The sequence below is a fragment of the Periplaneta americana genome, chromosome 1 (assembly GCF_040183065.1).
Source record: "Periplaneta americana isolate PAMFEO1 chromosome 1, P.americana_PAMFEO1_priV1, whole genome shotgun sequence".
NCBI classification, from domain to species: domain Eukaryota; kingdom Metazoa; phylum Arthropoda; class Insecta; order Blattodea; family Blattidae; genus Periplaneta; species Periplaneta americana.
Genome location: NC_091117.1, coordinates 114,274,130 through 114,288,206, shown reverse-complemented (window position 1 = coordinate 114,288,206; position 14,077 = coordinate 114,274,130). Strand labels below are relative to the sequence as shown.

Sequence of the window (14,077 nt, the reverse complement as noted above, 5' to 3'; positions counted from 1 at the left end):
AAGTACACGTATGTGATTTATTGTAAGAATATCTTTCAAGGCGTTCTAGTATTTTGAACTTTTTGTTACCCATTTAATATTATTCGTACTGGGTCACTCCACTGTAACGGTTGTGACATTTGTACTATAATCCACGAAAGAAAGCGTTTTAAATAATAGAATTAGCCTAATTGTTCAAATTTGTTCAACATTTACTTCTACAGTGTTTACGGAAGTACTATCTCTAAAAAGAATATTATAATAGAGACTATAGAGCAGCGTTGTCAGACAGAGACTAAACGGAGCGGAGCGCTCCACTATGACTCCTTGCGTGCTCCGGTGTTTCCACAGACATAACAAACTTCAAAGCATGGCTGCGTCTACAGCAGGAGCGCTGGAATAATCGAGCTCAAGTTGTAGTTACGTCTTTGACCCAAGCTGAGAGAACGTGCTTTTGTTCACAAAAGTGAGGAATAATGTACAGTGTCTAATTTTGGAAACAGTTCCTGTCAATGAAAAAATTCAATATGAAGCGTCATTACGAGAGAAACCATCAAAATGATTACAAAAATATGCTGATCTGGTAAAGCGTATAAAATTGGAAAGTGATGAAGATGAATGCAATGTATTTAAACTCTTTTCACTGGAGAATACTATATTACAGTATTATCTCATCCTCTTCACGAATTTAGCAAACTTAGACAGTTATATTCGAAACTCCACTCTCAGTAAATATAAAAAATGTGTGCGACCCTCCTGTACAGTTGGAACTCATTGAACTTAAATGTTATTGATATGGTGCTATTCTATAAAGACCTTGATAAAACACAATTTCAGCACTTACGTAAGAACGCCGTTGAACTTATTTCTATGTTTGGTAGCACTTATGTTTGCAAGTAGGGATTTTCCGTGTTGAAACAGTTGAAAAACAAGAATAGAGAAAGGCTTTCTGAGATCAATCTGAAAAACAGCCTTCGAATTTGTTTGGCAAATAGCATCTCAGCTAACATAAAAATATTAGTGGACAATAGAAAATGTCAGGTTTCAAGCAGTAAGCGAACAGTTATTGGAAAGTGAATGAACAGTGATAGTTGTTTGTGAGAATTAATAGAACAATATTTCATGTTTTATAAATCATAATAAAAATAGGATTTAAGAAGTTAATTTATTTTATTTGTTCCTAACCAAATGTTTACTATTAAAACTCTGAATACTGGTTAAATATGTATTTTGTATGCAAGTATTATTATTATTATTATTATTATTATTATTATTATTATTATTATTATTATTATTATTATTATTCATATACGAGCATCTGAAAATTTATTAACTTAACACTGCAGTTCTGTTTCACTCCGTTTTTTAAGCTTAGCTTTTTTTCCTTCCTACTTTTTTCCTTCATACTTTCATTACGAGAAAGATTTAAAAACAGAAATCAAGCGAATGCCGCATACAGATGTATCTGATGTTCAGGATACACTGTTGAACAGACCCAAGCGGAGAACGTAAACAACGGAGCTCACGCTCCGACTGCAGTCTCCAGCTGCACAACCAGTTTTGGAGCTTACAACTCTGACACTACTGCTACAGACTGTAAATCAGAAACTGTAAAGTGCAAATCCTACAAAACATAGTTTTCCTTTCTGTGGCGGTTGATCATTTCATGGCATGATATCCCACAAGAATTCTGTAAGACAAGATTTCTGTGAAGTTTTGGAATAAATTGATCAATATCAACTTATTTTTTCCTCGATAGATTATACAGCATAAGGGCTCATATATAGATATGATAATCTAGTTCTATGTATTGAATATTTTTAATGTATGTGACGGTTGTGACATTGTGCAACATGATATCTCATATCATGATCTCCATATATATAATTATATAAGGTGGAATACTACATGTAGTACTATTATTCTAAATGTATGGAAAACCTTATTCATGTTTTCTGTGACGCTTTTGACATTAACGCCTATTAACTGTACTAAAACAAATGTCATATAGTAGGATTGCGATACAAGCGTGGTAAGTGCATTATAACAGAATCGAGTAAAAGTTAAGAGATTCTGTTATGTACTTAACACATGTTTGGTATACTATTTTTTGGCCGATCTTAATAAAAATATAAATTATTATTAATCATTTTAATTTAAATAATCAGTCTGTGTTTGTGCACTAACATTTTCATAGGTGATCGCCGTTTGTTATTTGTCGATAGGTGTCATTTATTTGTTATTATTCGTATGTATTGATAGGTGTTATTCATTTGTTATTATTCGGCGGCGATTGTGAAAATGTTGTAATAAAATAAATTACAGAAAGTTTATTTTTGTCTTCAAAGAAGTAGGTAGGTGACACAATAATTATATATCAAAAAATAAATAAAAAATAGAACATGTTTGTAGGTGACACATTAATTATACACCAGTATAAATAAATTGCATACTGGTATAGGTTAATGTCTGAATACGTATTTTACTTCTTGGATGTTTTCACGTTCAGCCACGACCCCACGAGTAGCGCTCAGAGAAACTACCAGAAGTCATCAGAAATAGTTTTCACGCTTACGTCTTATCTACATTAATTTCTGTTTTCTTACAAATCTCCACTCTAATAAATTAATTTAGAAAGAGTACAGGTATAATAAGACATTTAATTATTTCCTCATGGCACATAGTGGTGAGCGACACTGATAATTCGTTATTTTTAAGTAAATAAATAAAAGTTGATATGATTTATTTACTTACCGCACGTGAGTTGTAAGTTTAAATTACAAGGCTTACCAACAACATCGGTAAGGTTGTTAAAAAAACACAATCGGGGAAAAAATATATTTAGTACAAAAACCGGAAAATCTATAACGAACATAACATAATTCCCACCAATATTAAACAAGAAAAAAATAGCTGCCTTCAAAAGAGAAGAATAGTGAGTTCCACAACACAATTTAGTCAACCAAAGACATATATTTTAAATTCAAATCATTTAATTTTATCCATTTTTAAATTAAAAAATCTGGAATATTGCAGAACACACAAGAGCAGTATTTGGTCGTTGTATGCCAATAACCATAAAATTAACAAATCATTCCTTGTCAAAATCCACAAAAAATAACTTAAAAATGTCAAAGGTTATTAGCGCCGTGCATTACAGGTCCTATGTTCGGTTCAAGTTTGTCGAGTACGGCGAAATTCGATATTCGCCGATGTTCGCTCTGCAGAAGGAGGCCTGTCGTGTTTGTTTCATCTTGTTATAAAAATATTCGCTGTCCTCTACTCAGGTTTTAACCGCTTAAGGATTTTAGCACAGGCCTTGCGATTAGATTTTCATAAGATGAAGTTTTTAATGCAGGACACTAGTGGTTATATCAAAGTTTACATTGAATTATCCTACTGCAACTTTCTCATTCTAACAGTGTTATAAGAGACAATATTGCGAATCCGATCCATATTCACACGAACATGTTATCATAATGTTCTCAAAATTTTCTAAGGAATGAACTTAAATTCAGGCCAAACTTTATGAGCCAGCCTGTAGATCTGTATATATATGCTAAAGAAATTAGGATTCACTTTACTGGTAAACAGGCTTTATAGCACTACTTCTGTAGCTCCTTTAGTGTAAAGTCTGAAATGTAAGACAGGTGGCGTAAGAAATGTTAAAAGCACCTCATTAAGTCTCATTCTTCAAAGACGGGAGAAAAGAGCTACGCTGTTTTTATAAAAGCCCTGTAATCATTATGCCATTAAACGGCAACTTTTTGTTATTAAATTCCAGTTCCTAAAACATCTGCACTGTGGTATTTGGCACTTTTATAGAGTCAGTGCATTCTAATTGATCGCTAAATGTCTGTGGATGTAGCATTCAAGATAGTAGAATATAAAATGTTTATATAAGAGTAGTTGATTATTCAAGCATAGATAATAAACGCAACGACAAAATTAGACTAGAACTTGAAACGATTAGTTGATGACAAGGAATACACGAATACCAAAATAAATTCATCGTACACATGAAGAGAAAGACAGCCGCTAGAAAATAATTTCAACTAGAATCCTTCAGAGCTAATAGACAGGATGTCCAATGACAGGATGCAAAATGAGTTCCACGAACGTGACACATATTATCTCATGCGTTCAACGTCTTTCGTAACATTTTAATTCCTTTATCATGTTGCAAATAACATTAGACTACCGTTTGTAATTTATTTTCTTGCACTGTTAATCAAAATACATCCTAAATGAAATCACTTGGTATATACACAAGTAACAAGATGAATGTTTCGTCATTGATTAAAGTTCTCGTTAACACTTTGTTAAAAACATAAAATTTACTTATTCTTACGTTAAAAAGTGTTAAAATTGTTAAAAAAGGTATATACCTTCGACAGACGGCCCGTTTCGACTCTATGTCACGTCATCCTCAGTATCCCTTGAACCACTCTGGTGATCTTGACTCTGCGATATGCATTTGTCGATGGTAGGGGTGGGGGTGTGTTGTTCCTATGGTGGGGGCTGGCTGTTTGTGTGTTATGATGTATTATGGCGTCGAATAATGTGTGCGTATTGAACTGCAATTGTGTGTGAAGTATATATTGTGGGTATGCTATTGTATTCTTATACATTTCGTACTGTTCTAGGATGTTTAATTGTGAACTATTTGGTGTGATGTGTAAAATTTCCATATCTGTTTCTATATTATTGTAGTCATGATTATTGTTGATAATGTGGTCTGCATAATTTGATGTGATGTAGGGTTTGGTTATAGCTTTAATATGTTCATTATTTGTGTGAAAGGATCTTCTTGTCTGTCCTATGTAAAAATGTGGGCAACTATTGCATTTTAATTTGTAAACTCCAGTTGAATTATATTTATTTGAATGTTTAATGTGATTATTTAGGTATTTCTGTGTTGTATTATTTGTTTTGTATGCTATCATGTATTTTAGTTTTCTCAATGAAGTTGCAATTTTGTGACTATTGGTATTGTGATATGTTAATGTTACGTATTTATTCTCGCGTGGTGTTTGTGTTGGTTTGTTTTGTTTTTGTTTTGCCTTTTTTATTAGTGTGTCTATTATGTTAGGGTTGTATCCATTGTCTTGTGCTATATATTTTATTGTGTTGAATTCTTCAGTGTAGTTGTCATTGTTCATTGGTATATTAATTAATCTGTGTGTCATTGTACGGAAAGCTGCATGTTTATGTTGTATAGGATGATTTGATGAATTGTGTATACTGTATGTGTTGTGGTTGTAATGGGTTTCCTGTATATGTTGAATTCATGTCTGCTATTTGATTTGGTTATGGTGATGTCTATGAAGTTTATAGCTTGGTTATGTTCCGTTTCTATTGTATACTTTAATTTGGGATGTATTTTGTTGAGTTGTTGATGTAGGTTTTCTATTTGTCTTTTGTTTCCATTACATATGTTATATATTTCGTTTTCAAGATTACACACACACACACACCACACACACACACATCAAGGCAATCTCTTTAATTCTAAAGTTAAAAACATTTCGATTGATTTAAATTTTAATTGGATATACATATTTTTTCAAACTTACATAAAGAGCTATATGTATATTACAATCATTTCCAGTATAATTTATGAATCTTTGCATATAAAAGTATCACGAATATTAAAATATCTTAGACTTTGCTTCGCTTTACACATCATGATCATCATCATCATCATCATTATAATAAACCATCACGAACTAGACCTGAACAGAGCTTTATCCGTCTCATCTACTAGTCTATTTATTGGTCTTTGGGGTGTCTCCAACCAGTAGGATTATAATTTATAATTTTGTAGAGTAATTATTTTAGTGTTCATTCGATAAACATATTGTAACCAATTGCTTAGTAGTTTAATTCTTTCTGCGAATGATGTACCGTTTAATTCTTTTAAATGCCTTCACTTTTTTGTTCAAAAAGGTTATAATCTTCTGTTTTTTCGGAAAAAAAATCATCTGAGCTCTATGCTATATATAAAACTTTAATCTCCAGATTTTGCTACCGTATAATAGAGTTCGCATAGCCAAAATTTCGTATGTTCTTCATTTTGAAGTTTTGTGTACAAAGCTGGGTTTTAATATGTTGCCCAGAATTCCTAACATTTTTATGTACTTTGATAGTTTTCGGTTTATATCCATTTCACCAGTGTAAGATATCTCACGACTTTGATATTTAAAGCTTTGAATTTGTTCAAAACAGTTATAATGTAATGTAATTTTGTTGTTACTGGATTTGTCAACGAATGCCTTTACACTTTTGGTTTTCTTGTTGAAATTTCCATTCCGAAGTCCGTTGTATATTATTTCAAGTACATTCATCTCTGCCCATTATCTTCATAATTTGCAATTACCACTTAGTCATCCGGAAATAAAAATGTAACAAATATGTTTACAACGATGAATGCTAACTTCAACAGTGAGACGCTCACCAACAGGATAGTGACTGCCTGGCTTAGTTATTAGATTATGGAGACTTCGAAAAAATGTAGTTATAAAGTACAAATATTTGTTTATAATAATTCAAAACAAGGGATTTAGGGACATACAGTCCACCGCTGTGGAGTAACGGTTAGCACGCCTGATCGTGAAACGAGCGGGCCGAGTTTAAATCCTGATTGGGGCAAGTTACCTTGTTGAGGTTTTATCAGGAATTTTCCTTCAACCCAATAAGAGTAAATTCTGAATAATTGTCGGCGTTGGACCCTGGATTCATTTCACTGGCATTATCATCCCCATTTCATTCAGACGCTATATAACCATAGCAGTTGAAAAATGAGCCGTGCCCACGACCACGGCCGTTCATCTAGTACGTCACTTCATCCGTCAGAGCGCTCTCAGACGTCACAGTATAGATAGCGCTATCAATCCCTTCATTTGTTCTTTCCAAATAACCCTATTGGCCGGTTCATTACGTCTCACGAGGATAGAGGGGGAGAGAGTTTACCTGTTTTAACGGAGATACACGGAACGCCACTCGGTATTCCGGTACGCGGCAGATACATTTAACAAGATTTAGGCTCTCGTACGCGGGAGATACACGGAAATAGTTGGCTCAGATTCAAGCTTTCGTACGCGGCAGAAACATTTAACAAGACTTAGGATTTTGGTTCGCGGCTGATATAAACAACGTGACTCGGGCTTTGTACGTGTTGGAGATAGATCAGTGGTGTAGTTATATTGCGTCGTGTGTGTTTGGGATTTTAGTGGATCATAGTTTGAAACATCGCTTGCTAGTGATACGTCTTGGGGGCAAGTTTTAGTATTTGCATCGAGTAACATATTTGTGAGATATATGTGTTTGAGGTAAATTGTATTTGGGGATTATGTTATGACATATGATTTGAAACATGAGTTCATGTTCCGAGACGGTTAGAGTGATAAAGCAGCGGTTACGGTCTCACATATTGTTTTAGTGTATTCCCTGCTCCATTTGATTATTGGTTTCCTTCGCCGCTATTTTGTTATCATATGCGTCGAGTTTTGTTGCTATTTAAACGATCCTTGAGATTGGAATTATCGTCCGTTACTTATTACGTGTATCTGTCTCCATCCCTCTCTCTCTCCGTTGGGTGTTCATTTTGTAAAGTGCAGAGATTTGTGTTAGTGCAATTTGCACAGTTTATGTGAGCAATATGTGCATGGGTAATGTATAGTGATCAGTCATGTAATGTCTTATGCTGGGTAGAGTTTCTCTCTTATTGAGTGTATATGTATTTATAGTTTGGTTATTCAGATTGAGTGGTATCTATGCTCGAATGCATCATGTATTAAGTTAATGTGCCGGCTGGGTGTTGTGTTCAGATTCATACTCAGATAGTTAATATATATATATATATATATTTAAAGAGTGGTTCATGAACATATGGTTAATAAGTTAGTCACTGATTGTCGAGAGACGGCCATATTAGATGGTTTAATCACTTATAAGTGTGTTGGCCTCAGCCTTGTGATACTTACATGATTTACATATCCTGGGGTTATCATTTCAGATTAGTTTGTCCTATTTTCACTCATCTATTTCATGTTTATTGTTATTTCATTTTTTCATTTATGTACATTGTTACTTATTACTGTTAATTATATTTGTTTTACAAATTCACACTATTCATTTCTAAAAGTCTTCCACTGCGCACACCCAATCCTTTCAATGTGCCGTCCACCTGGCGAAAGCAGCCAATATAAGAAAGATAAAGAGGAGGAGTGGATGATCGTACCACCGCCCTCACAAAAAGCGTCTTAAAATAACAAAGAAAAGGACATAAAGAGAGGCTAATTTAATTTCTCTCTTCATTTTATAGGCTACGAGAAATAAATGGAAAAAATCGTTAGTAATGATTCGTGTTCAACGCCATGTTGTGATCTTGATTTCAAATAGGGTCCTATTAATTTTTCTCTAAAATATTATATTTCGTATCCATATTTCTCGGGTAAACGCACTCATAGAAACTGAACATGAATAACATTCTTCCAGTTGTTTAGGAGGACTCGTTTTACACAATCGAAAAACAGACAGACGGAAGACATGCTCAAAATAAAAATTTTCGTCATGAGAGACGCCAAAATCTTGTTTACTCCTCCGGAAATGTCAGGATTGGGGTTTTCATCATCACAATAAATAGCAGTGCTATAGGCTGGCAGGCGCAAGAATGACATAAGAAGAAGAAAATGGTGAACATGTATAGTATGAAAGAAGCTACTATTTTTTTTTAACAAATCTGTTTTCAAGCTAATAGATTCAGAAGGATGAAACTTTCGTATTCGCAACATTCAATTCAGACTTCACAGCTTTGATGCACTGGAACTACTTAAGGTTCTATCATAAAGGGTTTGTCACCGTACACCACAAGGATTGTCTATTCTCTTAAGCTAGTCAGTCAATTAACACAACAATAAGACATCCTTCAAGACTTTAGTGACATGATTCTGATGAAGGAACCTGTAGGCCTATATGGTTCCGAAAAGTAGGAGATATTCCGCCTCGAAAATAAGTAGGAACCCAAAATTTTCCTTTTGGACGAATTCATTAAAAAAATCGGGAAGCCTATATAGGCCTACATAGCTGAATATTAACACTTCGTAATAATTGTAAATATTCTTAATTTCAAGCCACTTTTAATTAAGTAGAGGTTATTCAGAGACCAGGTGCAGCGGTACTGGAGAAATTTTGAATGTTAATAACAGAGAAATCGAAGTACTCTGAGAAATTTGTCCACAGCGGCTCTGTGTGCAGTTAGGCTTAGAAGGATCACTTCAAGATCGAACCGAGGTTTATTTTGTTGATTACTTGCATAAGTCAATCAGATTAAATACTATGTATTTTTGAAAATGCCATGAAATAAAACAGTTAACAATTTTATTTTACCCCATAAAACAAACCATATTTAGAAAGATCTCTTGTGTCTCTTGCGCAGTTATCCATATTTATTCTAATATGTCACTTCCTCTTGTCACAGGTCCGGTCAACTTTAATTCATTAATAATCTTGGCTCTTATACACAACACACAGACTCAATGCCTAAGGGGCAAGAAGTATTAAACAGGCAGACAAGATTACTTTGTCAGATGTACTCTCGAGCTTCACTAGCATTCTTTACTCCATTCGTCACGGCCGGGTAAACAAGTGGATTTGTTCAGGCCCGAGGATATATTACTTATGTCCATTACTGCAAAGATGATCATGAACTGAGAGTAGAGAGAGATTCTGAGAGAAGACAACGTGACACCTTTAAAATATTCCGTGAAATATTTAACAAAAAAGAAAAAAATATATCAAACTGAATATCCGGTTTCTAGTCCAGATGTGACCTATAAAGGGACATATCTTTGCAGTTACACATTTTTATCTGTGGCAGGAAAAGTATAGGCGGCCTTGGAATAACAAGCATTGAAATATTACAGGATTCTCTGAATTATTATTATATTTCCGATATTTTGTGTGTTAGATGATCTGGATTTGTCTTCTGTGTTTAATGCTTTGGTTGGTACATTGGTGCAATTATTAGTATTATTTAGTGTCGTGTAAATTATCAAGAATTTTGATTTATTTATTTTTTTATTCTGACTTAGTATATTAATTTTATTTACACCTATGTTTACTTACTAAAGCAAAAATTTTTTTATCAAAATTGACTATTGAAGATATACATATCTACATAATTATGGAGAATTTAACTTCAAGTAAATGTGAAATACATATTTGTTCTTTTTGTAATAAGAATTTTAAGGGAGCTCGTGGTCTACATATTTATGTGAGTAAAATGCTTACGGATAAAATTCAAACAAATATGGATAATGTTATGCTAAATGAGGATTTGAAACAAACTATCTCAGGTATGTCACTGAAAGACAAATGCAAGTTCTTTCAATCTGTCCAAATCCATATTAACAAAGCTCATCCAGAAAATTATCGCAGTAAGATTGCTCAAAAATACGCTATCGGTGTCGAGAACCAAATCTCAAGTTCAATTCCTGTTCTTCATCCTAATCAGGCTAAAAGAGACCCAAAAGTACTAATAAAACAAAACCTGCGCAAATTCTAGATTTTGAAGAGAAGTTTAAAACTATTGTTAATAATAATGACTTTGATAGTTTTGAGGAATTACTTCATGATCTTTACTAATTATTGAATGCATGCTATTAATACTCTACCGGGACCAAAATACCCAGCGATTAGATATTATGATGCAAGAAAATGTCAAGAAGGAAATTGTCGTAGGTCTTATCTTTTAATTAACAACCCTGAGAGATTAGCCAAACGAAAACGTGAGAATAATCGGAAAAAATATCACTATGAACGTGCTCAATTTCAATATTTTAACGAACGACGTAAAGTGGCACGACATATAATGCAAAACCAAAATAGTTTGAGGTGAAAAATTTCGATTGATGACATTTATAATCATTTAGTGGTATTTTTTAAACAGTCAATGATAACACACCTGTTCCATTGCCTACAGCCTTAAGTTCTTTTGAAGACATTTCTATTTTAGAATCAGATATTAACGTTGCACTTTCAAGAATTAAAGTATACACATCACCAGGGCCAGATCGCACAAATTTGCGATGTCTTAAAGAGTTGCAAACATCTACTTTATTGCATATACTAGCAAATAGAATGTTGAAATTTCGAAATGCCCAGAAATATTTAAATCTGCTAGAACAATTTTGATGTATAAAAATGGAGATCCCCTTGAATTTAAGAATTAGAGGCCGATATCTGTTTTTTCTATTATTTGCAGGATAATAGAAAAATATTTTGATAAACAATTCAGCCACTATATGGGATGTTCATCTCATCAACGATGTTTTATTTTGCTTCCTGGAACTAATATAAACACTTCTATAATTAATGCTTGTTTACAGACATGTCATTGAAGAAAAATTGCTTCATAGCTTTCATAGTTGTGTCAAAAGCATACGATATTGTTGGGCATGAGCATATCAAATGTTGCCTAATTCGCAATATTATGCCTGAAAATTTAAGAAATTGACTTTGTACAAAACAATAACATCAGAGTCGAAACAGGTCCAAACAAAATTGACTGTGTACATTTTCTGAAAGGTTTACCTCAGGAATCTCTTCTTTCTCCCATGTTATTTAACATGTTACAAGAACTTTCAGAACCGAGTTGGTATAGCGCTGGCCTTCTATGCCCAAGGTTGCGGGTTCGATCCCGGGCCAGGTCGATGGCATTTAAGTGTGCTAGGTTTACTGGCATGTAAAAGAACTCCTGCGGGACAAAATTCCGGCACATCCGGCTGATATAACTTCTGCAGTTGCGAGCGTCGTTAAATAAAACATAACATTTAACTTTCAGAACCAGAAAACAATGAAGAATGTGGTTTCTCTTTAAAACGAGAAAACAGTAAGCTATCAGTTGTAGTTTTCGCGGATGATATAGTGGTTATTGGAAAGAATGAAGAATTGGTACAGAAGTATCAATCTCACTATTAGTAATTTAGCTTCCTTTGGTCTGCAAATAAATCTAGCTAAGTGTAACATTATTAATATTGTTAATGGTCAAATGGAAGAGGAAACACTACTATTACCAAATGGACAAAATACCAATTTAAAAAAAATGGTGATGTTATTAAGTATCTTCCTATTACATTTGCAGATGAGATAGTTTTGCTTGTCATTTACAATGTAGGCTAATCCATTGAGAAAGATTCCAGTTTCTTTTCTTTAAGATGTCGATAAATTAATTCGATCAGCTGTTAAAGAAATGTTAAATCTAACACATGATTTTCCGAATAATATGCTTTATGCTCCTCGAAATGTTAGGGGATTGAACTTGGTTAAAATGGAATGAGAGGCTAACATTCAGCACTTTATTACATTACTCCAAGTTGATGATGAACATCTTCATATTAGTAGAAATTTAGTGTCCGAGATTAAAGAATGTTTATGAAATTTAGCAATCCACTATAATAACAATTCTGCTCCACAAACTGGACGTCAAATTACAAAACATTTACAAAAGGAAGCCTTTAATGCTTGTATTTGTCTTCAGCATAAAGAAAAAGGAGTATCAGTTTTTCAATATGAACCAAAAGTAAATTCTTGGATGAGTGACAGAAAAGGATATTCGTCATCAGAATGGACCACCGTCATTGAAATGTCTTACAATACTGCAGCAGTAAGATCAGTAGGCTACCAGAGTGAACAACGAAGTTCACGATAGTGTAGAATTCCAGATTGTGAAGCGACTGAGACTCTTGGTCATGTGCTAGGAGTATGTCCTAAAGAAGATTTATTGCGCATTGTAGTTCATAATGTACGCTCTTATATAGGCTCACATTTAAGGAAAAATAAAAATCTTGAAGTAGATGAAAAAGTACATTGTATATCCGAGGACGGCAGTAACAAACGAGCGGATATAGTTGCTCTTAATAGACAGAAGAAAAATGCAGTAATATTGGACCCAACTGTACGGTTCGAAAAGGATCTATCTCAAGCCTCAGCGGTTGATCAAGAAAAACAAGTCATTTACCGCCTATGTGTTCCTCAATTAAGTTAGAGGTATAATGCGATTACATATCGGAGGTGAGGGGTTTGCGTTTTGGTGCTCGCGGATCAGCGTATAAATATACTACTGACATTTTAAAACAATATGATATGACATCCCAAGATATTAAAAATATTTGTTTAAATATCTTAAAGAAATCCATAGGCATTTTACATAATCTTTTATATAGTCCAGTGTTTAATTTTTTAAACGTTCTAAATTGCATATTGTGCTATGATTACTACCTATTGTATTGATATATTTCTTGCAAATCAAGATTTCAGGTATAACTCCCTGTAAAGTTGATTTGAATAATTTCGAGGGAAAAATTGTTCCGGAGCCGGGTATCGAACCAGGGACGTTTGGTTTAACGTACCAACGCTCTACCACTGAGCTACTCGGGAACTCTAACCGACACCGATCCAATTTTTCCCTCTATATCCACAGACCTCAAAGTGGGCTGACAACCGTCAAGCAACCAACTTCGAGTGCACACTAACTCCGTGTGACTTAAATTGTGGTTTTCTGTTAACGAACAGTGACGTGTATTATGCAAATCAAGATTTCAGGTATAACTCCCTGTAAAGTTGATTTGAATAATTTCGAGGGAAAAATTGTTCCGGAGCCGGGTATCGAACCCGGGACGTTTGGTTTAACGTACCAACGCTCTACCACTGAGCTACTCGGGAACTCTAACCGACACCGATCCAATTTTTCCCTCTATATCCACAGACCTCAAAGTGGGCTGACAACCGTCAAGCAACCATCTTCGAGTGCACACTAACTCCGTGTGACTTAAATTGTGGTTTTCTGTTAACGAAGAGTGACGTGTATTATGCAAATCAAGATTTCAGGTATAACTCCCTGTAAAGTTGATTTGAATAATTTCGAGGGAAAAATTGTTCCGGAGCCGGGTATCGAACCCGGGACGTTTGGTTTACCGTACCAACGCTCTACCACTGAGCTACTCGGGAACTCTAACCGACACCGATCCAATTTTTCCCTCTATATCCACAGACCTCAAAGTGGGCTGACAACCGTCAAGCAACCAACTTCAAATCA

The 14,077-nt window shown here is 34.3% G+C and overlaps 1 protein-coding gene and 1 non-coding gene across 2 annotated transcripts in view; one reads left to right on the top strand and one right to left on the bottom strand.

The window, feature by feature from the left end:
* The window catches only part of LOC138700021 (zinc finger C2HC domain-containing protein 1C-like), a 612,196-nt gene that overhangs the window by 22,107 nt on the left and 576,012 nt on the right, over positions 1 to 14,077 (top strand). The gene's annotated exons all lie outside the window — the stretch shown is intronic.
* TRNAT-GGU (transfer RNA threonine (anticodon GGU)) lies at positions 13,918 to 13,989 on the bottom strand. The gene has a single exon. It is a non-coding gene; the product is annotated as a tRNA-Thr (tRNA).